Raw genomic sequence first — 24,221 nt, 5'->3', positions numbered from 1 at the left:
GAGTGGCTGCAGTAGAAGGGCTGTGGATGAGAATGAAAAGAAAGGGCTTCCCGAGTCAACACTAGGAGAGGCAGCTGAGGGAGGCTAATGTGATTTCATCCTGGAAGATCTTCCGGGAGTGGGAGGCTGCCCTTCTGCAAAGGGCTAGGCTGGGCAGAGAACAGCTACTGCTGACTGAGGGAGAAGCTGTGCAAGCTTGGGTAACTCAGTCAACGTCTCTGGGCCAAGGTCGATCATCATAAAGCCTTCTCTCCTGACCTTAGTGGATTGTTATGATATTCCAGTGTGAAAGAGATGTGTAAAGTGTGAAGTGCACTTACATGTAAAGGTGTCAAATCATTATTGTCAGAAATTCTCAGACTAGTGGTTCCCACCTCTGGCTGTGCACTAAAATCTCTTGAGAAGGTTTTTTTTAAGTGTTGCACTTGGACTTCACCCTAAACAATTATTCAAATTGGGGGAGGAGTAGGATGAGACAGCAGAGGGGACAGAAAATGGTACTTTTAAACAATACTTTCAGGTGACTGTGATGGCCTATGAAAGTTGAGGCCCACTGCCTAGACTCCCCAAACTGCCTGAAGATAATCACTTGGAGCACGTCTTTAAAACACAAGTTCTTGGCTTTTCTCAGATCTGATGAATCTGAGTTTCAAGGAGGGCTGGCCATCTGTATACTGAGCAAGCTTTAATGCAAGCAGCATGGACGTGCCCTTCCAGGGGCAAGGTGTCAATTCTCTCCTTTCCTACACAATGAAGAGTCAGACCCAGAACGCTCTTGACAGCACGGGCAGAGCAGCTTTGGAAGGGGACGTGTCCTGCTTGGATAATATGTACAGATATGTGCTCCTGGGCCCGGCTGCATTGGACAGCCACATCCAATCCCATTCCTGCTCCACTGGCTGACAGTCCAATTATTATAATGACAAATTTCCCAGCCAAAGAGCCTGAGAACCTTCAGATAAAAAGGAAACCATGATGAGTAATCTGTAACGAATAACACAGATTACGAGTGTTTTATTATTTTGTCAATGGGTTGTCCAGGCTTTCCTGCTTCACACTCTCTGCTGACTCTTCCACTCATAAGATTACACACACACACACACACACACACACACGCACGCACACACGCACACACACACGCACACACCCAACCTCATTAAACACACAAATGGGGGGATGAAGAGGCAGCTGTGTTATTATGGAACAATGCTAGTGTAGAATTGAAGAATGCAGATAATGTTAGGACTGAAAGGTACCCGAGGGATTAGGTTCACTTTAGTTCTTTCCTCTCACAGGGGCAGTGTTAGCACAGCAGTTAAGAGGCAGGACTCTGGGACCAGACTGCGTGGGTTCAAATCCTACCACCCTACTTACTGGCTGTGCAACTTAGGGCAAGCTATTTCTGTTAAGTAGAAATACTACCGAGACTGCTAGGAAGATTAAACAAGTTAGTACATCCAAAGCGCCTACTAGCAACGTTCCTGCATGCCGAGAAGTGTTTGCTGCACTTACTTAGTGTGGTTTCTGTTATAGGTGAGGAAACTGAAGCCTAGGAAATGATTTCCTCAATTTGTCATACTTCTTTGACTGTTGTAGGAATACAACCTAAGGAAATAGGCATAAATGTGAACAAATACCTATACTGACAATGGTCACTGTCGCTTCATTTAGAAGAACAAACTGAATGTCCAACACTGGGGGTAGTTACCAAAATAATGATGCATCTGTGGGGGTTTATGTAATCATTGCATGAGAAAATTAGAGACATGATATGAAATTTTTAAAATGAAATACAATATGATCTCTATAGAGATATAGCTACAAACTAAGACAGAGCTAGTCTGGAAGAAAAACCCAACAAAATGCCAACACTCGATGTCTCTGGTTGTGGGATTATGGAAACTTTTATGTTCTTCCTTATACTTTTCTGAAGTGCACTAATTTTCCATAATGATCAGCTATTACTTTTAAAGTCAGAAAATAAAATGTTTGTTTCAAGCAATTTGCTCAAGGTTGAATAGCACACCAGGACCCACACAGGCTCCTTTCCAGGTTTCTGCTGCTTCATCAGCCTGCGCTGGCAGTAGGAGGGGAAGCTCAGTGGATGAAGGGATGGCCGAACACCAAAAAGCACCCACACTGGCGCAGCCATGCGGCATGGGACCCGGCTCAGAGGGCCCCTGGTTTAGACGCACGGCGCCAGCTCCCAGGGCTGAGCTAGAAGGGCAGAGCTAGACACTTTCTACCCAGCCAAGATTTTTCTGTCCAGAGCCACTGCATGGCACCCAATCCATGCCTGCCCTGGGGGCCACTGCCCTGTCTGAGGATTCCAACGAAATGTACCAATTTTTCTTTCCTGTGTCTTTTTAACAGACTCCCTGGAAAGTAGGGAGCCAGAGACCCGGGGAATACTGGTTATATCCCTGTTGCTCTGCCTTCTCCTGCTTCTCCTTACTATAGAAGCGCCTTTCCTTTCAGTGCCCAACATTTTTCCAATCATGATGCCAAGGTGCTGACACAGCCCAAACCAAGGAATGTTTATTTTGCAACTATAAAATAAAAAATGACCTGGAATCACTTAATAATTCAGATAGACCTCGTCTAAGAGAAATAAGAAGGCAGGAAGGCAGGCAGGAAGGAAGGAAGGAGGGACAAAAAGTAAGAGAAAAGCAGAGAAAAGAAATTTCTCACTTTGGTATTACATGAAAATTATTACATCTCTTTCAAAACTTTGCTGTAAGCTGCTCAGTACATTTTTAAGCATTAAGTTCTGATCTTTGTAAAATAAGAGGCTGGAGTAGATGAGGTCTGAAATTCAGTGATTCTATATAAAGTTGAAATTTTAGTAACTCCAGCTCTCTTTTTAAAGATCATTCTGGTGGCAAAAGCTAAGCAATCAAGTTTGCCACATCATCAGGGAAACCATCCATACATTTAATGAATAAGCTATAGGATATTCAAGCAAAAACTCAAAAATTGTCTGATTCAACCATCTCATTTTACAGGTGAAGACACGAGGCCAGAGAATAATACTAACAGCTAACATTTGCTGAGTGCCAGGCAAGCAACTTGCTCAGGGTCACACAGTAGGTTGGTGACAGACCCAAAATTAGATGCTTTTCCCACCTTCCCCATAGTCCACTTGTTCTGACTTTTGGTGGATTTAATGATGAAAGAAGCAATCAGATATCAAAAACTCTTCCTCAGCCCAAGATGTCCAGAAAAGGAGCAGGTTCAAAGGCAATGACAGGTCAAGAATAGCTAGGCCCTCTCTCCTTTTTACCTCTGAGCACAGAAGGGAAACCTTGGAAGAAAGAATTGAGTCTGAGCCAGCTGGTGGAGGAGCAGACAAGGGTACCAGACCTTCCTGCAGTCAGCAGAGAGGAGTCAAAGGTAAGACCCCTGAGCAGCACAAAGAGCACAGAGTGGAAATAGCTTTCCAGAGGCCTTAAATTCGAGCGCTGGAGGGACCAGATCCCACAGGGAGGCACCAGTGCCGAGGTACCTTGGGAGAAAGTGTGTCGCACCTGAAAGCGGTATGTAGGAAAACGAGAAAGAAGACTGGGAAACCTGGTTACCTGGAGTTCATGGCTAGTATTTCTTTGCGTCTTACACAGATTGTGACTGAGATTTTATACATATGGTCATTAATTAGTAAAGGTACGCGTGAATGTTTTCATTCAAAGTCGAGTTTAGTTAGAAAAGTACTCCTGCATAGAAATGCATGTTCCCATCTTTTATTTGGTTAACAACATACGTGGAAATTAGACTGTTACTCCATAAGGGAACATCATAAGTAAGTCTTCTGTCTGGAGAAGTGTATCTGAAGTGTGGACATTTGCCAGCAAAATAGAAACTCTAAATCTAACAAATAAAACCAACTCTTACAGTTACTTTTCCCAAAGACTTCTCTTTAAGAAGGCTTTGAAGGGCAAGAGGGGAAAGGATATCTTCTTTCACGTTACCCAGAGCCTTATCAAAACACTGATTTTATGTCTGCACAACTCAACAGGGGTGAAGAAAAGCTACAAAAATGGTTCAATTGAGAAAACCTTTGAGGGCTGAGGTTCCATGACTCAAACCCATCACAAGGAGTTTTAGATTTCTTTGAGTTTCTCAAAGTGTATTCCTTAGATTACAGTTTCTGTGGGATGTGACTAGAAGTTACCCCAGAAAGGGTCAAAGAAATGAAATAGGTTTATTTGCTTCATGACTTGTCAGTGCCTTTAATCTTTTGTTCACATACATTGTGTCTCTCCAAGAGGCAGTGTTTCTGAAATGTAGTGCCTGTGGATTCTTTTTCCATGGGATTGTCGTGTCAGATGAGCATTCTGCAGATCGCATTTGAGGAACTCTGGCATAAGCAATTATTCTAGATAATATGGTCAGTCGAGTAGCCATATCAGTAAAGGACAAAATGGGAGGAAGGAAGTTAAAAGTACACAGGCGATGTGTAACCAAGACAGGAAGAAAACATTCTTACAACAAAGATTGTGAAGCTCCAACACAGACAGCTTGAAGGGGTCTCAGTTATGGATTCTCTCTCTCTGGGGATGTTTCAGAATAGGCCTTGAAAAATTAGGAACTTTTTCTATTGTGGGGCAGAGTAATGCATTCCGTGACTTTTGGAAGCCTCTACCAGCTCAATTATTCCACATCATTTTGTCTTATTCTCTACTTACATATCACATGAGTTCAGCTGATGTCCTTACAAATTAAATAATTCCTGAAATGTTGTCTGTAAGGAAATATATTATCTGTGAATTGAGTCATATTTTCCACTGACTTGTATTGCAATTCCAAAGAAGAACGTCGACCCCAAACATATCAGAAAAGGGACACTTAGGGACCTGCTGGGCAGTCGAGGAAACATTCTACTGGGTCCTGAGCAGTCAGTCTCCTTACAGCTCCCTCTCCGGAAGTCAGGCAAGTTAAGGGCTGGGCCACAGGATCTTCCCACACTCACGTATTCCACCTCTCAGTTAATTCCCAAGTGAGTTGGCTGTTCTCACTGCTCCTAGGGATTTTGAATGGATAAGTCACTTCATTGCTTATGTTCTTTTTATAGAAATTTGTCCGAATTCCTGGATCTTCTCTTCTGCTGGTTTTTTTAGCATGGAGAAGCTCTCAGTCTAAAAGGGTATTGAGGCTCTTTGCATGAGTCACCTTTGTCAAAACCAAGTACTTCATGATTTAATAGCCTAATCATGCTCTGTGTTAGGTCAGAAAATAGAAACCTACAGAGTGAGAGAAACGACTGCATATATATTTTCCCCAAAGCCTTTGACTTACAAGAGCTTTGAGTGGTTTCAGCTGTTTCTAAAGGTTGGGCGATTGTCAGAGGCCTTGCCGTGCCTCAGTACCCACCGAAACAGGCAGAGAAGAAAGAGACCATGGAACTCAGAACCCACTTTTATTGGATACTTAAACATGCCAGGCACTGTGATACACCCTAGTTAGCATTATCTCATTTAATTCTACTGGCCACCCTGAGGGACATTACATTAACAGCCCAATTTTACAGAGAAGCAAACCAAGGCTCAGAGAAGACCCCCAAGTTCCCAGGGCCACATAGTTACCCAGCCAGTAGGTGGCAGCACTGGGCTCTGACTCCTAGGGGGGCCGACATCACCCCCCTCCTACATGGTTAACAGAGACGAGGGACTCAGAACTGTGTCTCGGTTCCCCCTGTCCTACCTCCCCCCATAGGCAGGCATGACGGAAATGCCGTGCTGCACTGGGTTGCAAATTCTTCACCCAGAGAGTCAAAATGCAGTAAGGAAAAAAAAATGGAAATGGTAATAGAGTTTCTTAGAGTTCCCACTTTTGAACATATATTTAGAAAAATATCCCCTAGTTCCTCCAATGAATAAAAAGCCTCTTTCTTTCTCAAATCTGTTCAGCAATCTCCATCATTTCTACTAACACCGCATTCCTTTTCCTTCCAGTGGAGGAAAGAATTATGAGTGTGAAGTATGGCGTAAACCAGTTGAAGTTCAGTTTTCTACAGACTATATACTCTTTTTCAAATTTACTGTATACGTTTTTAAAACCTAAAAGGCCCCCTTTTAGTAAAAAGCACCTCTGATAGGAAAAAGATTTTCGTTTTTTTATACACACACACACTCAATTCATGTCAAAAACAATAACTTTTCAGAAGTGTACTTATTGGGAAAAAGTGAGGCAGACAGGCATTAAGCTGTAAGGCCCGTGATGGATTTTCTTTAAGCCAGATGTAATTTTTCCGCACTCCTGCAAAGGGCAAATTGGGGGCGGTGGGATGGTGGGGCGGTTATACATCCTTTTAACTTTGGGTTTTCAGAAGTGAAAGCTGTCCCCACTGAGGGGTGACCTGTGTAAAATCTACTTCTCTCTTGGAATCCTAAGGATTTTGAGCTGACTCTAGCCTGAAATGCTGTTGAGACTGCCCTCCTGAATTTTGGCCCTGAAATATTTTAATGAAATTACAGGTCAACCTAGGAAAAGAGGAGAGCCTTTCTCATCTCTCTCCCAAGGCAATAATGTTGGACACGGTTCCAACTACAGTCACTTAACTTTTGACCAATAACATTCACAGACAGGAGAGTCCACCTGAGAGCCAAAACTGACAGGGCAGAATCCAGGAAGAGAGGCAAGAAAGGATCTGGGATGACCGTGTCATGCAGACACCTGACAGATGCAGAGCCCGTGCCTGGGCGGCCAACCATTACCCGGGAAAGCCACACGTCTCTTATGAATCCCCACTCTTTACTCTCTCGCATCCCATCCCACCAGCAGGAGCAGAGTGATGGCTCATTAGCTGACATCATAGAAGGAGGAGGTCATCCTCAAGAAATATCCAAATACCCAAGTTTGCCTTTTTCTCATTTTAATCATTTTAGAGGGAAATCCTTAATTGCATCACATATCGCCCTGCCTTCTTCACTTGACAAAGGACAAAACTTAGCATGTCGTTGATTCCTCTGAGGTCCCTGCTCTCCATGCAGCCACATAATTCTGTCTGTCTTCTGGAGTTGTGACTGTCTCCTCCCCAGGCTGCCAGCCCTCACTATGTGTTTCTGACAACCAAACCCCCTCTTCCCCATTTAACAGTCCACCGTGACTCGGTTAAATGAGATCATACAGAAAGTCTTTCAAGAGCAGTCATGCACCAGTGTCCCACAGAGTCACGTGATGCAGCAGGGTGGGTGTAGTTTCCCTAAACACTACACCCTTCAGTCCTTGATTTTGTAATCTGCCGTAGAAATGCACACAGAGGAAAGTGTTTCCCACCTACAAGAAAAACAACGCTGTGAGCACAATGCAAATGACAGACGGCCACAGCCTGGGCGGGCACTAGGCAAAAGAGAACCCACTCCCCAATGAAGAGGGCAGCTGTGCTCAGCCCTTGCTTACTGATGTTGGAGAGTCGAAATGCAGTAACAATGAGACCAGACTTTAAGTTTTTCAAGGGAAACGAAAAACCCAGCACTGCGTGTGAAATCTTCCAATATTTACTGTATGTTTTTTCCAGCTTTATTGAGATATAATTGTCATATCTGATATTTCTGAACATGGTGTCATATTTGCCCCAGAAGTCACATATTTAGGACCTGTTATCAAGTGTAACCTGCAGTTTTAGGCTGGGTGCTCTGGGATTGCTATTTGGAATTCTGCAGGCATGGAAAACCATGACCAGAGGGTTACAGATGCAGAAGAAAAAAATAAAACAAAAGCAATCATACTTCCAGATGAACAGAGGACAGCTAATAGGATTCTGGCTGGGTGTGGGTGAGGGCATGGGCTCCACAGGCACACATGTGTGTGCTGCTCTAGGGCAAATGGGAGCCCTCCTGAGTAGAGAGCAGTCCTGCAGGGCACACACGCTATTTGCTCCAGCACGCCAGACTTTCTTTCCAGCAATGCCAAGTAGCCTCCAAGCAGCAAGCAGCTGGGGAGCATCTGTCTGATTTATGGCCCAGCTACCATGGCTTCTGGAAACTTTGTTCTCCCTGACCCTGGTCCGATGATTTATAAAAGAGACCTGTAACCCAACAATAACTTCTCTTTCTCTACCAGGGCAACAAAGTACAGAGAAGAGTCTAGAAGCTGATTCTGTTTCCCAGGGCATCAGAAGTCAGCACTTCTGGGTAAGATGCTAATTTTCTACATTCCTCCCTTCCTCTATAAAATACAGAACTCTCAAGTAACCTCCTGCTTTCCAACCTATGACAGTTTCCTGCAGCCCAGTCCCTAAATTGAACAGAAAAAGCAAAGCAAAGCCCTGAAAGTTTAAATCTCCGTGAGATTTGAAGCCCAGGCGTGTCTGCCCAGGCCACAGCCTGTACACAAGCCTCTCTGCCCAACGCAAAATACATTTGGTACTCAACAGAGTAACAGTTATTAACCCTTCCTTAAAAATCCAGGAGCTGATTCTCTGACCAGGATTTCTCTAACTAGGCCTGCTGCCTCAGTACCTCGGAAAGTCAGGAGAGAGAGATGAAATTAAAAAGCACTTAATTCCACTTCCTATGGACAGCTCAGTTAAGGAGTTTGGTTGGGAAATGAATAAAGTTGGTTTAAAAAAATGGTTAAATGATCCTTAGTTTTCCAATTTCCACAGAAAAATATCCTGAGGTTGAAGTCAGAAAATGGGAGTCCTAGCTCTGCCCCTTACTGCCGGTGTGATTGTGGGCTGATCATTCCAATTCTTGGTAGCAGATTCCTCCTTCACAAAGGAGGGTTTCCAGCCCCTTCCATCTCTCGGGTTCTGTCCATCTGTGACCCTCCTAAATGCCCTTTGCAGGGCCCTTGTGCTCGTGGTAAGGGGTGAGGAAGATTCCTCATTCAACTTTGGTTGGAAACACACTGTTGAAAAAACTATTACCCATATATCCATCCTATTCTTACAAGATATATTCAAGTCACATTTCTATATATTATGTCACATCTAAAGTGCAGTTATTTAAAGAGATTCTGCTGTGAAGCCTTTAGGCAAAGAGCCTTCTGGTAAAACAGCTACTTATGCTCTGTCAATTTTTTATGTCATATTTCATTTTGGTGTTTGTTTCAGAGAGCAAAACTGAAGTCACCGGGACCCTGTCTTTCTTTGAGAATAAAGGTGGTCCCAGCCCTACCCTGTGGCTATTCGGTGTCACTGAGCCCCCTCAGCTGCCTGGCAGAGGGAAAGCCTGCTCTGCTGAGAGTTCATTTCCTGCTAAACCCTTTAACTTGTAGCCTCATTTGAGCCTCAAACCTCACAAAAAGCAAATGGAATTAGCTTCCTGATTTTGCAGATGACAAAACTGAAGCTTGGAGAGGTTAAATGAGGTGCAGCTAATAAATGGTGATTCAGACCCAACTCCTAAGGCAAACAACCCAAGAAGCTCAGAATTCAGGATGGCAGTGTGGGGCAGACCCGCTGCGCTGCCCTGGGCAAGGTCCTCCTGGGGAGCTCGGTGGCTGTGGGAATGAGAGGGTGCATAGAGCGTCTGGCCTGAGCAAGGAACCCACAATGAGAGCTGAGGCAGCTGCTCTCTAGTCACAGTGGAAGCCAAGGGACACCCACAGGAGTAGGGGGCCCTGGCTTGTTCTGACTCTGGGGTCTCCTGTCTCCTCCACCCGAAAGGAGGAAAGCATCACTGAAACACACCCAAAGAATGTCACAGGGCATCCCCCACCTGCAAAATGAGGGGTGAGGACACAGTGGGATGTGAAGGTGGCTGGGGAACAGAGGGGACACTGAGGAAAAGGACCTATGGAGGTGGGATTTTGAAAGCCACTGGAACAGTGTACGAAAACTCTGAGCAGGGGGTCTGGCTTTCGGGTTCTGTCCCCAGGGCGAACTGTGAGACCCTGCATTAGTCGCAAGGAGGAAGATGTGAGGAAGTCTGTAAAGAAGGCTCTAGTGCAGGACCAACCCCTGGGAATGTTAACATGTGAGGTGAGGAGAAGAGTGACGGTAGTGAGACAAGGCTCTATAGAAAGATGTATAGGTAGCTATGTGCTATCAGAGCCCCATTGGGAAAAACACACAGGACACCTGCCAGTTTTCCATCAGAGATAAACTGGCATGTAAATAAAAGCCCACGTACATTTTCAAGAACCGTGAACTCATTCTGTCTTCTTGCTTAGTACCAATCAGAACCTCACTGCATTCTGTTCTATTCTCTCTCTCCTGAGGACAGTGGACCACACATTAGCAGTATGCCCTTGAACATGCCCTCTGAGCGTCAACTGTCTCATCTGCCAGAGGAAAACAATGCCTTGCCTACTACCTCATTTGGTTGTTGTAGGATAATAAGAGCCAATCTTTGCATTATGCTTACATGTAACAATATGTACAAGGAGGCCCATTTAATCCTCAAAACAGCTCTATAAAATTGGTACTCTTATTACCCCCTACTTGACAGAGAGGGAAACTGAGGCACGGTGTGGTTTCAGAACTTGCTTAATGTCACCCAGCAGGTAAGTGGCAGAGGTGGGATTTGAACCCAGAAAATCTGTCCCAGAGTCCATGCTCCTAACCTCTTTGTGATATGATGTGCTGTCTGAAAGCACTGAACATGTTTTAAATGAAGGGCAGATTCTCATTCTTATTAGGATTACTCCCACTGGGGAGGATGAGAGTGGTGGGAATTCACCAGGCGAGGACGGCACCTCAGCATCAGATCTACGACCCCGCGACTCGCCAGGTGCGGGGCTTCTGGGAAGAGAGGGAAGGAATGGCGCGTCCTCCGGCCCCTCCCAGCCACAGGACTGTCTTCCTATGTTCTTTTTCAAAGCAAAGCATCTCTGCTGCCAAGAGCGGGTTTGTCTGTCTCTTGGAGACAGCGGTTGTCAAGACTGGGAGAACAGCAAGCATGTCAAAAATAGCAGCGCCAGCAGACTGCGTGGCTGCAATTTCCTTCTGAAATGTCGGCTTTGCTCTCGCCAAAGAGCAGGGGTCTGTCTGTGCTCCCTGCAGCCTGCAGCTGAGGCTGCTGAAGGTTCCAAGATGTTTGCTAGGGGCGGGCAAAGAGTGTCTGCCAGAGCCCATGACAGACAAGGGGAAAATTTTCTTCACAGTAACAGTGATGAATTGGAGTTGTGTTTAAATATTTTTATTTTATTTTATTTTATTTTATTTTTGTCATTAAACCCCACCAGGGCTAGGCCCCAAATAGGTTAAGTGATAGCCAAGTTGAGACCAGTGTTATTGATACTGGCTATAGTGTCAGCCCCTTTTACTGTTTTGTTCTGGAAACGAGGGAGTCACTGTCCTGTTTGGATCACCTTTCAAAGCAGTTGGCGCTAGGTTTCCACTCCTGCTTCGGGTGGCAAGGGGATGAGGACCAACAAAGGGTGAGGAGGCAGGGTGAACACCTTTCTCTGGGAGTTCAGAGCAAAGGGATGTGAAAGCCGTGGCAGTCTCCAACCCCACAGAGACCTCACATCCAGAGCAGGAAAGTGGTTCATGGAGGACTGTAACAGGAGAGCCAGGCACCCGTCTGTCCTTATTCTCAGTGGCCTGAATCTGGGAAGCTCCCTCTGCCGCTAAAGCTCCCACCCAGCTCCAGGCCTGATTCTGCCATGAAGCATCTGTGCAACCGGAGGCAGCCAGGTATAAAGTGGGATGGAGAGAGGAAATCCTACCGTTTAAAGAATGGATTTCTTTTCCTTCCTTAAGTAACCTTGACAAGCTAGAATTGGACCACACTTTGCTTCCTGGGGCAATAACCAATAGTCAAAAACAATCAGAGCTGGATAGCACTTCCAGCTAGCTTGTCCCAGGAGGACAATATTCTCTGGGAATCTATTTGGCATTCACGTAGAGATGCCAGGGGACAGAAATACTGCCAAGAGCAAGGGCTCAGCCAGTGGAGAGAGGAAAGATAAGCCTCAGGACTGAAAGGTGTCATGTGAGGAAAAGCACCAAGGGGAGAGAAGGAAGAGGTTAGTAAGTGACAGCTGAGTCAGAGCAAGAGAAGAGCAAAGTCTGATGAGCAACCACAGAGAAGGGGGAGCTAACGGAAGGCTGCTACCCCACTTCTTCTGTTTACCCAAAGCACCAAAGATTGCTGGAACCCCATCATCAGGCTGTTAAGGGTTAATGACTGCTGCAGGGAGAATAAAGCAGTGACTCCCCGTGCAGTTTCTTCAGGAATTCTGGGTTTACAGGTGCAGAGATTAGGTGGGATTTTTTGGTTTGTTTGTGGAGATTTTGCTGTTTCCTTTTTCCTTTTTTTTTTTTTTTTTTTGCCAGCAAAGTATAAGTCCCTCAGGCAAGTTCAACGCCCTCGTCCCATGTAATGAATAATAACCACATACTTACTGTAGTTCCATACATGCTAATTATGTTCTGCACTTACCAAAAATGGTTTGCACTATCTTTAGAGTAAAAACAAACAAACAAATACGCAAATCCAACCATGGTTTGTCAAAAAAAAAAAAAAAAAAGTCTCTAAAGTGTCCCCATGTGGCAGAAGAAAGAAACAGTCATTCCACCCTGGATATCCAGCCTGGTCCATCTTTAGAGATGCTAAACTTCTAGATTCATAAAACCAAACCATCCTCCCAGCCAAGATGTGACTCTCCCAGGTTATTCGCCTCTTGTCACGTTTTGTTCACAATCAATGATTGTTTTGGTTAATTTATAGTGTACTCTCACCACAATCTTGTTTTAGAAAACTCCCATTACCCCCCAAAAGCCCTACCCCCAGTGTCCTGATGCAGGTGGGACTTACCCTATGCTCTATGACAGGGGTGTCCAAATGGCGGCCTGCGATTCATTGTTAATTGGCCCGCAGCAAATTCCAAAAATATATTTAGTTTACTTAAACAAACCAGGTGAGGCAATACATACTTCACCTCGAGTGAGTGGCCCGGCTGTTTGTGTATTTTACCGCATATGGCCCTTGGCAAAAAACGTTGAAAAAAAGTTTGGACACCCCTGCTCTATGACCTCCAGCAAGGAGGGTGCACAGGCTCTCCTATGGACTGGTTGGTGGTGAATCATAATCCCTCTGGTCAAGAAGCGGCCCCTGCACCTTGCACTGCTGGGATTTATATCCCAACTTCTGTTCTGCCCTCAGTGCACAAGAGACAGCTGTGAGCTCTGAGAACATTCAGCGGACCAAGGGCAGTCAGAAGGCCACCTGTGAGTTAAGGCTTTTTCCAGGCTAATTCCAATCTTATACCTTTTTAAGTCCTCTTTTCTCTGTTTATTTTACTATTTCTACTGTTCCTTTGTCTTGCATCTTTCTGTAAGCTGCTTAAAGTTGGGGGACCCTAAGGTGACTATATTTCAGTGCTATATGGCAGAGTATTTATCTCAGGTTCTCTCTCTCTCTCTCTCTCTCTCTCTCTCTCTCTCTCTCTCTCTCATGCTTGCAGTTTCAGGAAATTTCTGGGAGACATTTTTCTAAACCCATAGCAGTCTCATCTTGCTTTGTAAGGTCAGGACTTTCCCTCAGAGGTGAGCACGGTAGGAACGGACGGTATATGAGATGTCAGGTAAAAGGGGAATCCTCAGCTGGAGAACAATCTTCTAAGCAAACACTGCTAGTCTTAGAATTTATACTGTGACCTCAGCAGAAATCCTATAGGTTTCCCAGCCACTGAAAAAATTGAAGAGGGAGAGAAAGATGGATAGAAAGAGACACACAGAAGGAAGAAGACATTAAAATAACAGAAGGGAAAGGTGAGAAGAAAAAAATGCAGAGCAAGTGAGAATGAAAAGGGGGAAATGCAGAGAAAAGAGATGATGAGAAAGGGTAGGGTGAGGCAGAAGTAAGGGAAGAGAAACAAGAAGGAAACTAAAATGGATGGAGTCAAAAAACGTATACAGAAAGAGAGCAAGGTGGTTGCTGAGGACAGAGAAATCCAAACCCTGATTCTCCCCAAATGCATGCTCTCCCATCTTCTCTCAACCCTTTCCCTCCCTGAGTTCTCATTTGGCCCAAAGGACCGAGCCAGAAGGAAAATTCCCCAGCAATAAAACCTACCTCCGATGCAAAGACGGCCAGCTGTCCCTCTCGCTCCTTGGGGGTGATCAGGCCAAAGGAATATCCCATGTCTCTGTTGAGCCTGACAGATCCAGGAAGACTTCTGGGAACTGAGTCAAGTGTAAAGATGGCCTGAACGCTGCCTTTGCTGGGAGCTGTGAAATCGCCACCCCAGGTGTTGCAGCAACACAGGGTGCATATTTTCTTGGTGCTCAGGGCACAAAATCCACATAAAGAGGCTTAGAGTCAGAGAGGGATCATTTGGCAAAATCCTTCGCAGGAAATAGGTCAGGTCACAGCCTCTCAGTTTTTCTTCAACTTCTTAAGAACCACCTATGAAATTCTTCCCAGGAGCTAGACTGTTCCTTGGGGGAAAGAATGTCATTTCTTTCCATCCCTTTTAGAGCTGGGAGGAGCCTCTCTCTGAGGACATGAAAACTCCGTGACACTATTATGGACTAAAACTATTATGACTCTCTGCGATGCCCAGCCTGACTGCCTCTTGAGGAGCAAATCCCCTCCAACGCTCTGCGTGTCATTGTGAAAAAGATAACATTGACATTGGTTTAACAGGCAGTTGCTTAGCATTCAAGTTTCTGAAGACTCAGAGGTGAGATGAGGCAGCTTCAGTGACTGGGTGGGGAAACCAGGAAGAAAGGTCCAGGGTGAAAGTTTTGGGGACTTGGTTGCCTCTCATTTTCCAAAGGTCACACATTTCTGTCCTGGCACGACCAACCCCTAACCCTTTATGCAGGAAGTGTTCCCATTTCCGAAGCTGGGGGTATGTTGTCTTCTGTTCTCCCTTGCTGCCCAAATCAGAAGATAGAACGGTCTAGAAGGTTGCTATGGCAACAAGAGTCCCTAGAGAGCCCGGCTCTCCACAAACCCTTTACTTTCAGGCATGCTCTGACTTGAAAAGGAAATGTTTTATTACATATGGTGATGCGGGTGATCACGTACACATACAGAGATACACACTCCCACATGTTCCAACAGTCACCCCCAGTTGGGCCCTTCTCCTTTCCCCCAATAGCCAGGAGTAACTGAAGAGATTTGGAAAGGCAGCACTTTATGGCCTCAGAGCGGGTCTCTAAATCACGACCTCCCCTATATCCTACTGTGTTCCAGGTTTGGAGAAGTCAAACTCCCCATCAGGGTGGTCCAGGGCCCTGGAAGGACCCCACTGAAGCTGTCTAAAGAGCAGCCTTCTTTCTGAAGCGTAAGAAGAAAGACTAAGGCCCAGTTCGAGAGGCTTAGGAGGGAGTTAAGGAGCTAATGACCCAGAATGGCCTATTCTCGGGCTTTGGATCCAAGGCAGAAACTCTGGGAGGAGGCTTTGCCTATGGGAGACGGGAGACAGGGAAGTGAACTAAAAATCAAGTCCATTTTACAAAAATTCACACATTTGCATAGCATCATCCCCAGCTTCCCACATGAGTTTATTGGACTCCCCATGAGGTAGGGAGGGAAGACATTAATGTTCCCATTTAATGGGTGGGGAAACTGAGGCACATAGAGGAACTGTGGTGCCAAAGTTGCCCTGTAAGGCTGTGCCAAAATCCAGATTTAGATCTGGCACTCACAGGAGCCACAGTGTCTCTAGAAAACCCTCAAAAGCCCGTCCCTCATAAGTTTCTCTTCGAGAAAATAATTAAAAAAAAAAAAATTCTCATCAAAGAGTCTTAAAGCATAGATATAAAATTTAAAACATGTTAACAGTCCTTTCAGCTTCTGAACTGTACCCAAAAGAGCTCAGAACAGTACATCACAGTTTATCAAGGCAACAAACAAATGACAATGTTACCAGGATAGAAATGAGGGGAAGTGGGCAGTAGGCTGGAAGGCAAGAGTTTCATGATGGAAGAAAATGGCTTAGTCCAGGTGGTGACACCACCACATTACCTTACCAGTTTGAGCAAGTTGGCTGCAGCTCCAAGGGGTGAATGTTTGCTTGACTCAGCAAAAAACCTCGAGCAGTGAGACTGTCAGCAAAGGAATAACGCTTCTTCCTTACTCTAAACCATCTATTCCATTGCCCACAAGATGGGGGGAAAACCATGCTAGCATCCAATGTGTGCTTTTACCTGTCTGCAGGTTTAAGCTGAAGTTTGTTTTAGAAAGCCTTCAACTATAATCCTAAATCAAATTCCCAGGAAGAAGGGTGCTGGGCTAGAGAGGTTGGGGGAAAGTGAGGGAGAGAAATTTGCCATCAGGAACAGGATTCCTCTATCCCTCTGAGATGACAATATCTGTTTAAGTGGCACCTCCCTTCAGATATGTGGACATGCCAGTTGCTTTACTCTACTCAGCCATTTCTTCTGGCTCTGTGGTTCCCTTTTTCCAGTTCCTCTGCACAGGAAGGCACTTGCACAAAAAGAGTATTTGGCTCTAAGAAGGAACCTTCCTGGAAGCTACAGAGAGTCGGGGGATGAGAGTGGGGAGGACTAAAGGCAGACCAAAGAATGATGTGTACTATGCCAGAACACACCTGGGAAAATCCATTGGCCCCCTTTTGTCAGGGACTGACTTTAATGTCCTCCATATGGCCAAGTTTAATTGTAGTTTCTCTAATTCTGTCCCAGATTAGAGATGAATAACATATGCTGAAGCCGTGCAGCTAAAGACTGCACCAACGGTCCTCCGCCAGACGGCCAGCAGGTGTTACCGAGCCCTGGAATACAACAGCCAGACGAGTACTGTTTCTATCCTCCAGTTGCTGCCAATCACCACCTGGCCAGAAGCTAAGGCGGGTGCATGACCCAAAGCAAAGGACACTAAGGAGAAAAACAGGACCCAGGTATAACCTGGTTTCCATCCTGTTGACATCTCTGTTCCTACAGATAATACAAGTCTCAGACATGAAAAATCAGAGTCTTGAGGGAAAGTCAGACAGAAATCTCATCCATGTAACAGAAGATGGGCGTAACTGGGTGGCACCATTAGAATTTCAAAAACGTCACTTAGATGGATAAACCTTGAATACTGCAGGGACCAAGCAACAAAGTTGACAGTCCAGGTGTTTGGTCCTGGATGTCATGCATTGGGTGTAGGGAAGGAGTCAGAAAGTCAGCTGGAGCTCTGGTGAGATTCTGGAGGATGACAAGAAGCCTAGGAGAGTATTTGCTCAGTGTCACCCTTCTCCAGCAGGCCCTGCCTGCTTCAGTCAAACCTCAGTGAGCATTCTTTTCTCTGCGTACATCCGATGTGGAGTGGGAAGGTAGCTGGGCCTACGCTCCCGGGTGGTCTCAGACAATTCAGGCTTGCCTAGTCCGTTGTCAGCTGCCTTCAGGTCCGGTGCAGGCTGTCCACAAGTGACATGGGTGTACTGGCCCTGCTCCTCCTGCTCTGTCTCCCGGTGGTAGAAGTAGTTGAAGTTGGAGACAATGACCGGCACGGGCAGGGCGATGGTGAGGACCCCAGCGATGGCACACAGTGAGCCCACGATCTTGCCCCCCACTGTCATGGGGTACATGTCCCCGTAACCTACTGTGGTCATTGTAACCACTGCCCACCAGAAGGCATCCGGGATGCTGGGAAAGAGAGAGTCGTCATCATCGGCCTCTGCGAAGTAGACAGCGCTGGAGAAGAGGATGACCCCGATGAAGAGGAAGAAGATGAGCAGGCCCAGCTCCCGCATGGAGGCCTGCAGGGTCTTGCCCAGGATCTGCAGCCCCTTGGAGTGGCGGGACAGCTTGAAGATGCGGAACACCCGGACCAGGCGGATCACGCGGAGGATGGCCAGGGACATGGCCTGCTGCCCATTCTGGCCACCCCCTCCGCTGGCCGACTGCTGCTCCTGCTGCTGCACCAGCTCGGTGCCTAGGGTGATAAAGTAGGGGAAGATGGCCACCAAGTCAATGATGTTCATGATGTTGCGGAAGAAGGCAGGTTTGCTGGGGCAGGCGGAGAAGCGCACCAGGAGCTCAAAAGTGAACCACACAATGCACAGGGTCTCCACCAGAAAGAAGGGGTCCGTGAAGAAGGAGCCCCCGAGAGTACTCAGTGAGCTTGAGCCTCCTGCACCTACTCCCCCAGAGGTGATGCCAGGATGAAATGTATACGGATCGTCTTCATCCTCCTCTTCTTCCTGACTCCCCCTGGAAATTGGGGAGACTCTGCTCACACCACCGCCATTGCTTCCACCTCGACCATCTGCACGGAACTGGGGCAAGGTCTCCAGGCAAAAGATGACGATGGAGATGAGAATGACCAGCACCGAGACGATGGCGATGCCCCTGGCGGGACCGGAGCTCTCCGGGTACTCGAAGAGCAGCCACACCTGGCGCTGGAAGGGCTGGGAGGGCAGTGGCTTCTCATCCTCACCACCTTCGGGCAGGCAGCCCTCGTCCTCCCTGAAGGCCGCCAGGGCCTCGTCCCCCAATTGGTAGAAGCGGATCTCCTCCAGGAAGATGTCCAAGGGCACGTTGACCGGCCTCCGCAGCCGGCCCCCCGACTGGTAGTAGTAGAGGATGGCGTCGAAGCTGGGCCGGTTGCGGTCGAAGAAGTACTCGTTCCTCAGCGGGTCGAAGAAGCGGACGCGGCGGCCGGGGTCGCCCAGCAGCGTGTCCGGGAACAGCGACAGGGTGCGCAGCTGCGTCTCAAAGCGCAGCCCGGAGATGTTGATCACCAGCCGCTCGCTACTACAGCAGCCCCCGCCTGCCCCGGCCTCCGCGAAGTCGCCCCCATCCTGTTGCTCCCCCTCCGGCCCACGGACCTCCCCCGGCGCCGCCAACGTGAGGGATTTCTCCGACCTCATGTCCCCTCCGCCGTGCGCTCCCGGCCACTAGGACAGCGCCCCCCGACACAAGCTCCGGAGCGCGGCAGCGCGTCCCAGCGCCAGGCTGCGCCCTGTTTCCAGGGCGGGGCTCGCGCTCCTCGGAGCTAGGGGTCTGACCTGCGGTTGGGTCCGCGAGCCCCGAAGCCCTGGTCCCTGTAAGGCCGTCAGGGGAGGTGCCCTGGGCGCTGAGGACGTGGCTCCGCGCTTCCAGCCGTCCGCGCCTGGGCGCTAGAGCTTACTGGGATACCTGGAACCGCAAACTGGCGCGTGTGAAACTGGATGCCTGAGAAGACGCGTGGCTTCGTCCCACCGTGCCTGGGATTGGGCTCCGGGACGCAGGGGTCCGCCCTCCAGACCGGTTAGCACTCCCCAGCTCCCACTGCGCTTCTCCCACAGCGGAAGCCCCCCGGTTGCCGCGGGTACCCAAGCCCCAGATGCGCCTCCCTCCGGCTCCGCAAAGACTCCTGGCGGGGCTCCGGCCTCCGCCCTACGTCCACGGCGGTTCAATCTAGCCAAGGTCGCCGTTCCCGCGCCACAGCCGTCACCTCCTCCCTATGGGCCTTGCTGCAAGCCTCGTAGAGGGCTCTGGGGCTGTCTTGGAGCCGGGGCGCGGGGACCCACCTCCCCAACGCTCAAGCCTTCGCTGCAGCCGCTGCAGCTGCAGTGGCTCGGCTCTCCGCTCTGCCCTTCCTTCCCAACACACACTAGCCAAGTGACGTGGCAGGCCCCGCCTGCTGCCCCCTCCCACCCCACTCCCACATCACACCCCTTGCCCAGCCAGGGGCTGCCGCCAGCCAGGGAGCTGTGGAAATAGACACACAGTTGCCACAAGAGTAATCTTTCCCGCGCTCTTTGGGCACGCCTCTCCCCTTCGCACGTTCACATTCACGGCCCCCCTAAACGAGCAGCAGTGCCCTCACACCACACTCCCTCCTCCCCCGCAATCAGCTTTTCTCCGGTCGGTTTACCTAGTCGACCTGCGCAGTGCCTTTCATCAATAAGAAAACACACCCCGCCCCACCACACCGCACAGAGCTGTGCCTCCACTCTATCCAGTATTTAATGAAAACATCAAATTATATTTTGTCCTTCTGTGTATACAAAGACCCATTTACCAGCTTCTCCAGTCTCCACTGAGAAAAAAAAAGTATAGGAACCATTTTTGAGATGTCTTGAGAGCTTCCAATTTAAATTGTACTCCAATGTAAATCCCCAAAGGACCCCGTACCCCTCTTTGCAAACTTGAGAGGATGAGGCTGCAAGTCTCCTAGGATTGCAACATGATAGTAGAGAAAGTGGTGGAAAGTCTCCCATTGCCTTTCCCATCAGAAGTTTTCCACCAGAGTCCTAGGAACTTAGGAGCCTGGGGGAAGAAAGAACCAGAAGGTGGTGGCATCTCAGAGGTATGGTAGTCCAGGGAAGTGCAGCCTAGAATTCATTTGCTCCCATCCTCCTTGGGAAGCCATGCAGAACGTCTGCTTATTGTGCAGACAAGAAAAGGGAGGAGAGGGTGAGTGAAAAGGGTAAGCAAGAATGTTGATTTTTTAAAAAAATCATAGCTAGGTTTACTGAGCATCTACTTTATGCCAGCCACAATCGAGGTGTTTACCTGTACTCTCTCCCTCCGTCCCCGCAGCCCTGTGAGAAAGGTGGCCTCTGCTCTAGGTGATGTTACAAGGATGTTGACCCACCTGCCATATTTGGGTAGGGACCAAGGTTTGTTTTAACTCTCCAAGAGGGAGGCGGCAAGAATGGTTTTTCATCCATTTCTGCCAGAGATCATGTAGTATTCTGTCACTTTATCAGACATGTTACCGTCTGGTGGAGGAGGATTGGTCTGATCTTTTCAGACTGCCACTTACAGGTAGGGTTTACATTTGCTTTACTGTGCCTCAGTTTTCCCCTTTTGGGGTGTCTATGGCCAAAATTAATTGGCTTACAACTACAAGTGTTTTTGTGTCGCTTCTTTTGTATATTAGATGATTAGTAAAGGTTCATTGATGATAATGATGGGAATTCTACGTAAAGGTACTCTCAAACCACAAGATACTGTAAAAGCTCTTGACATTGCATAGAGTGTTTGAAAACCACAGTGGCTCCCTGGAGGTGGAGGGAGAGTAGGGAACTAAGCAACCTGGGTGTGTGAGGAAGAGGTCAGGTGACGAGTGGGTAAGAGAGACACTAGCATCTCATTGAGTCTTCATGCTCTAGTTTTGTCTGTCACCAGGTCTGCCAAGCCATAGGTTCTGCTTCCTGTCTGTGCTTGCTCTGTAAGTTTCCACTCCCTCCTCTCACCTTGCATGTTTCAATGGAAGGCAAGAGATAGTACGTGTTTTGAGTCACCCAGTTGATCATTTTCCTGTTTTCAGGGTATGTAATTAAGCAATTTGGACTTCACACAAGTAAGTTGCTCCATTCAAAAATAGTTTTTAAAGGAAAACAACAACAAATACAACATAAAAGATACTCTTTTACCCTTATCCAATTATCAGTAATTATTTTCTAGGTTGTAAATGGATTCCTTATGATTCCTTTTGTCTTTGTTTTCAAACTGTATAATGAAATATACATTGGCACGTTTGTCTTCATCATTGCCATTTTTATTCACGAGTTTATCAACTAGGCCAGTAATTCTTCAAAACAAACCTTGGAGAAGCATGGGAAGGACCTGCATTCCTCCAGAAGGGTGCACACTCTAATATGGTGGCAGGAACCACCACTGGAATATGCCTTGGGTTAAGCTTGCCAAGCTACAAGCAGAGCTGATATCCTATGGGTGTCTTCACATTTGGCACAGGGCATGCCCCAAGGGAAGTTTCACTGTGCACAGAGAAGTTCCCCTGGAGGGAAAAGCCATTAACAAATTCATGAACCAGAATTCTGTTTTTGGTTCTTTTGTGAAAGAGACTCATTTCTTAGCTTTAGAAAAGCCCTGTGCCTCGGTCATTCCCCTGCAGCATATATTAAGGGTGAGTAAGGTCACACCTTCAGAAGTGACAGTTCCCAGGTGAAGGAAGATGAGGCACAACCCCATCCACAGACAGCAACATTTGCCCCGCGTTCAGTGAGCACCAATGTCAGGACAGCACAGATTTTTCTTGGTGTATCTAAATTCCAACATTTGCAATAATGGTAGCGGTCATTCAGTCATTTCACAAGCATTAATTGAGAAACTACTGGGTGCCCATCATGGTGCCAGGTGCTGGGGATTTAGGTGTGATCTAAACAAAATATCTGCTTTTATGTTTCTACATTTTCATTCAATAAATACATCACATTCGAGATAGAAAATGTTAACAGAAAACAATAAAGATGATATTCATGTGTTGTAGTAAATGCTTTGAAGAAAATAAATGGGATGCTATGTCAGAAATGAACCTGGAGATTCAACTTTGAAGAGAGTGGTTGGGAAAGTTCTCTTGGAAGAGATATGTTTCAATTGAGAATTCAAAGACAAGAATGAGCCAGCCATGCTAAAAGCCAGGGAAGAGCATTCTGGGCAGATGAGTGCCAAAGCCTTGAGCTAGAAGGGTCATGAGTGTTCAAGGACGATGAAGAAGGCCATTTGCTGGGAGGAGGTGGGGCAATGGGGTGGGATGGGCAAGATGAGACTGAAGAAGAAGCAAGGGGTACATTCTTGTAGGGTGAGGTGCTCAGGTTTTACCTAAAGGATGACGGATGTGAAGCCAACGATGGTTCTCAAGCAGAGGAGAGACATGGCACATAGAGGCTGTCGGGAAAATGAATTACAGAGGGGCAAAAGAAAAAGTAGAAAGAGCAGGAAACTGCAGTAGTGTGAGGGGAAGATGATGGTGATTTGGACTATAGTAAGGTAGGATGAGTAGAGACAGAGTTGGAAGGAGGTGGGGTAGGGCTGGAGAGGTGTTTAGGAGATAGAATAGCAGGAATTGATGATGAATAGGACATGAGAATTAAACCATGAATGCCAGGGTTTTTGTTTGAGCAACTTGGTGGGTTGGTGGTACCAGTTATTGAGAAAGGGGAGATGTGGGGTTAAACAAGTTGGCAATCAAGACCTTGTTTATAGACATATTAAACTGGAGAGGCAAATTAGACATGCAAATGAAGACATCAAGGAGGTGATTACTTGTTCAGGTCTGGAATATGGTAGGGAAATTTATGATTTACGAATTAAAGATATTTAGAAATATTCGAACCTAGGGCATTAAAGTCTTCCAGAGAGACAGAATATAGATCTTGAAGAGAAATATAACCAAGACCAAGTTCTTCACAGTAGTCAACAGTTTACAGTTCAAGTTCAGGAGGAAGAGGAGCCAGCAAAGGAGACCAAGGAGTTGTCATGAGGCGGGAGAAATATCAAGAGAAGGGGTCGTCAGAAACCGAGGACTGGGAGCAGACCCCAGGGCTCCCATCCTCCCAGGCCCAGGCTGACCGTCCAGCTGAACACAAACATCATCAGATCAGGAGGACGTGGTGGGAAGAAAAAGGTGCCAGTAGGGAGGAATCGCCTAAAAGCAGGTGTGTGTACCAACCGAGATGAGCACATGTAGTGTGGCACATAATGCAATAACCATTTGTATTCATATCTCTGCCCTGGACCTTAAAATGTATTTATTCCAGGTATACAAACGATTGTTTTATTCTATTTTCCAGTCATCTTTTATTACATTTTTCACTTTGCTGTGTGTGTGTACGTCCCTGTCATAACCCCAACAGTATAATCCTTTCAGTTTTCCTCTGGGGCGAGAGGATAGTGGTCATAAACTTAGCCTTGTTTCTCTGAGTAATCTCTGGGAATGGCTCTTTTCACTACCCTATGGAAAGCCTCCGTGGAAGGAAAGAGTGGTAAGTGGCCAATTCCCTCAGTTCTTACTGAGTAAACACTTGTGCACGAGTATACACACACCCTCCCTAAGAGGAATCACCTCTGTCTGTAGCTTTCCACCATAGAAGGCAAACAGCACAGTGATGGCTGCAGGCAGGGGTGATGAGTCAGACACTGTCCCTCATCTTTCTGTCTCACCTTCTGGCAGGGCTCCCTACCCTAGTCCATCTTCAAGATGGCCAATGTGAAAGTTCCTCTGACCGGAACACAGTCCCTCATGACCCACCCCCCTTCTTCTTGGGTCATTTTTACTATTTCTCTTAACCTTCCTCCATTTTTCCTGCTGGGGAGGTAAGGGAAGGAAGTTTTCAATCCTGGAGGGAATGGAGAGGATAATGGGTAATTCTATACTATGCACATTTTTTGCTATTTTCCTTTTGTTCCCCTCTGTCTATACACACACACACACACACACACACACACACACACACACACACAAACACACACCACAAATTTCATCATCTACATTAAAAAGAAATCAATGTCTTGAACTTCAAAGGTTAATTTCCTGACCAAAGCACCCACTGATTCTACAAACTGATTCTACCCACTGATGCTCACTGCTCACACTTTATAGGATAACTCATACAGCTAAAGCCCCTTCTATTAATTT

General features: G+C 47.0%; 2 long non-coding RNA genes across 6 annotated transcripts in view; one reads left to right on the top strand and one right to left on the bottom strand.

Annotated features, from left to right (window-relative positions):
• The window catches only part of LOC109438629 (potassium voltage-gated channel subfamily A member 6), a 61,893-nt gene extending 42,463 nt beyond the window's left edge, over window positions 1-19,430 (bottom strand). For 2 of the 5 annotated variants that reach the window (XR_012493831.1, XR_012493827.1), the window contains exon 1: window positions 13,965-19,430. This is a non-coding gene — a long non-coding RNA (potassium voltage-gated channel subfamily A member 6). The remainder of the gene's footprint in view (window positions 1-13,964) is intronic. The other 3 variants (XR_012493828.1, XR_012493830.1, XR_012493829.1) reach the window with 3 other exon arrangements.
• Window positions 1-24,221, top strand: part of LOC109438632 (uncharacterized) — a 30,553-nt gene that overhangs the window by 1,329 nt on the left and 5,003 nt on the right. The window contains exon 2 of the long non-coding RNA XR_012493832.1: window positions 8,059-8,129. This is a non-coding gene — a long non-coding RNA (uncharacterized LOC109438632). The remainder of the gene's footprint in view (window positions 1-8,058; window positions 8,130-24,221) is intronic.

This window comes from Rhinolophus sinicus, linkage group LG02 (assembly GCF_036562045.2).
Source record: "Rhinolophus sinicus isolate RSC01 linkage group LG02, ASM3656204v1, whole genome shotgun sequence".
In the NCBI taxonomy this organism is placed as follows: domain Eukaryota; kingdom Metazoa; phylum Chordata; class Mammalia; order Chiroptera; family Rhinolophidae; genus Rhinolophus; species Rhinolophus sinicus.
Note: the sequence above shows the minus strand (reverse complement) of the source record. Positions and strands in the feature narration are given on the sequence as shown.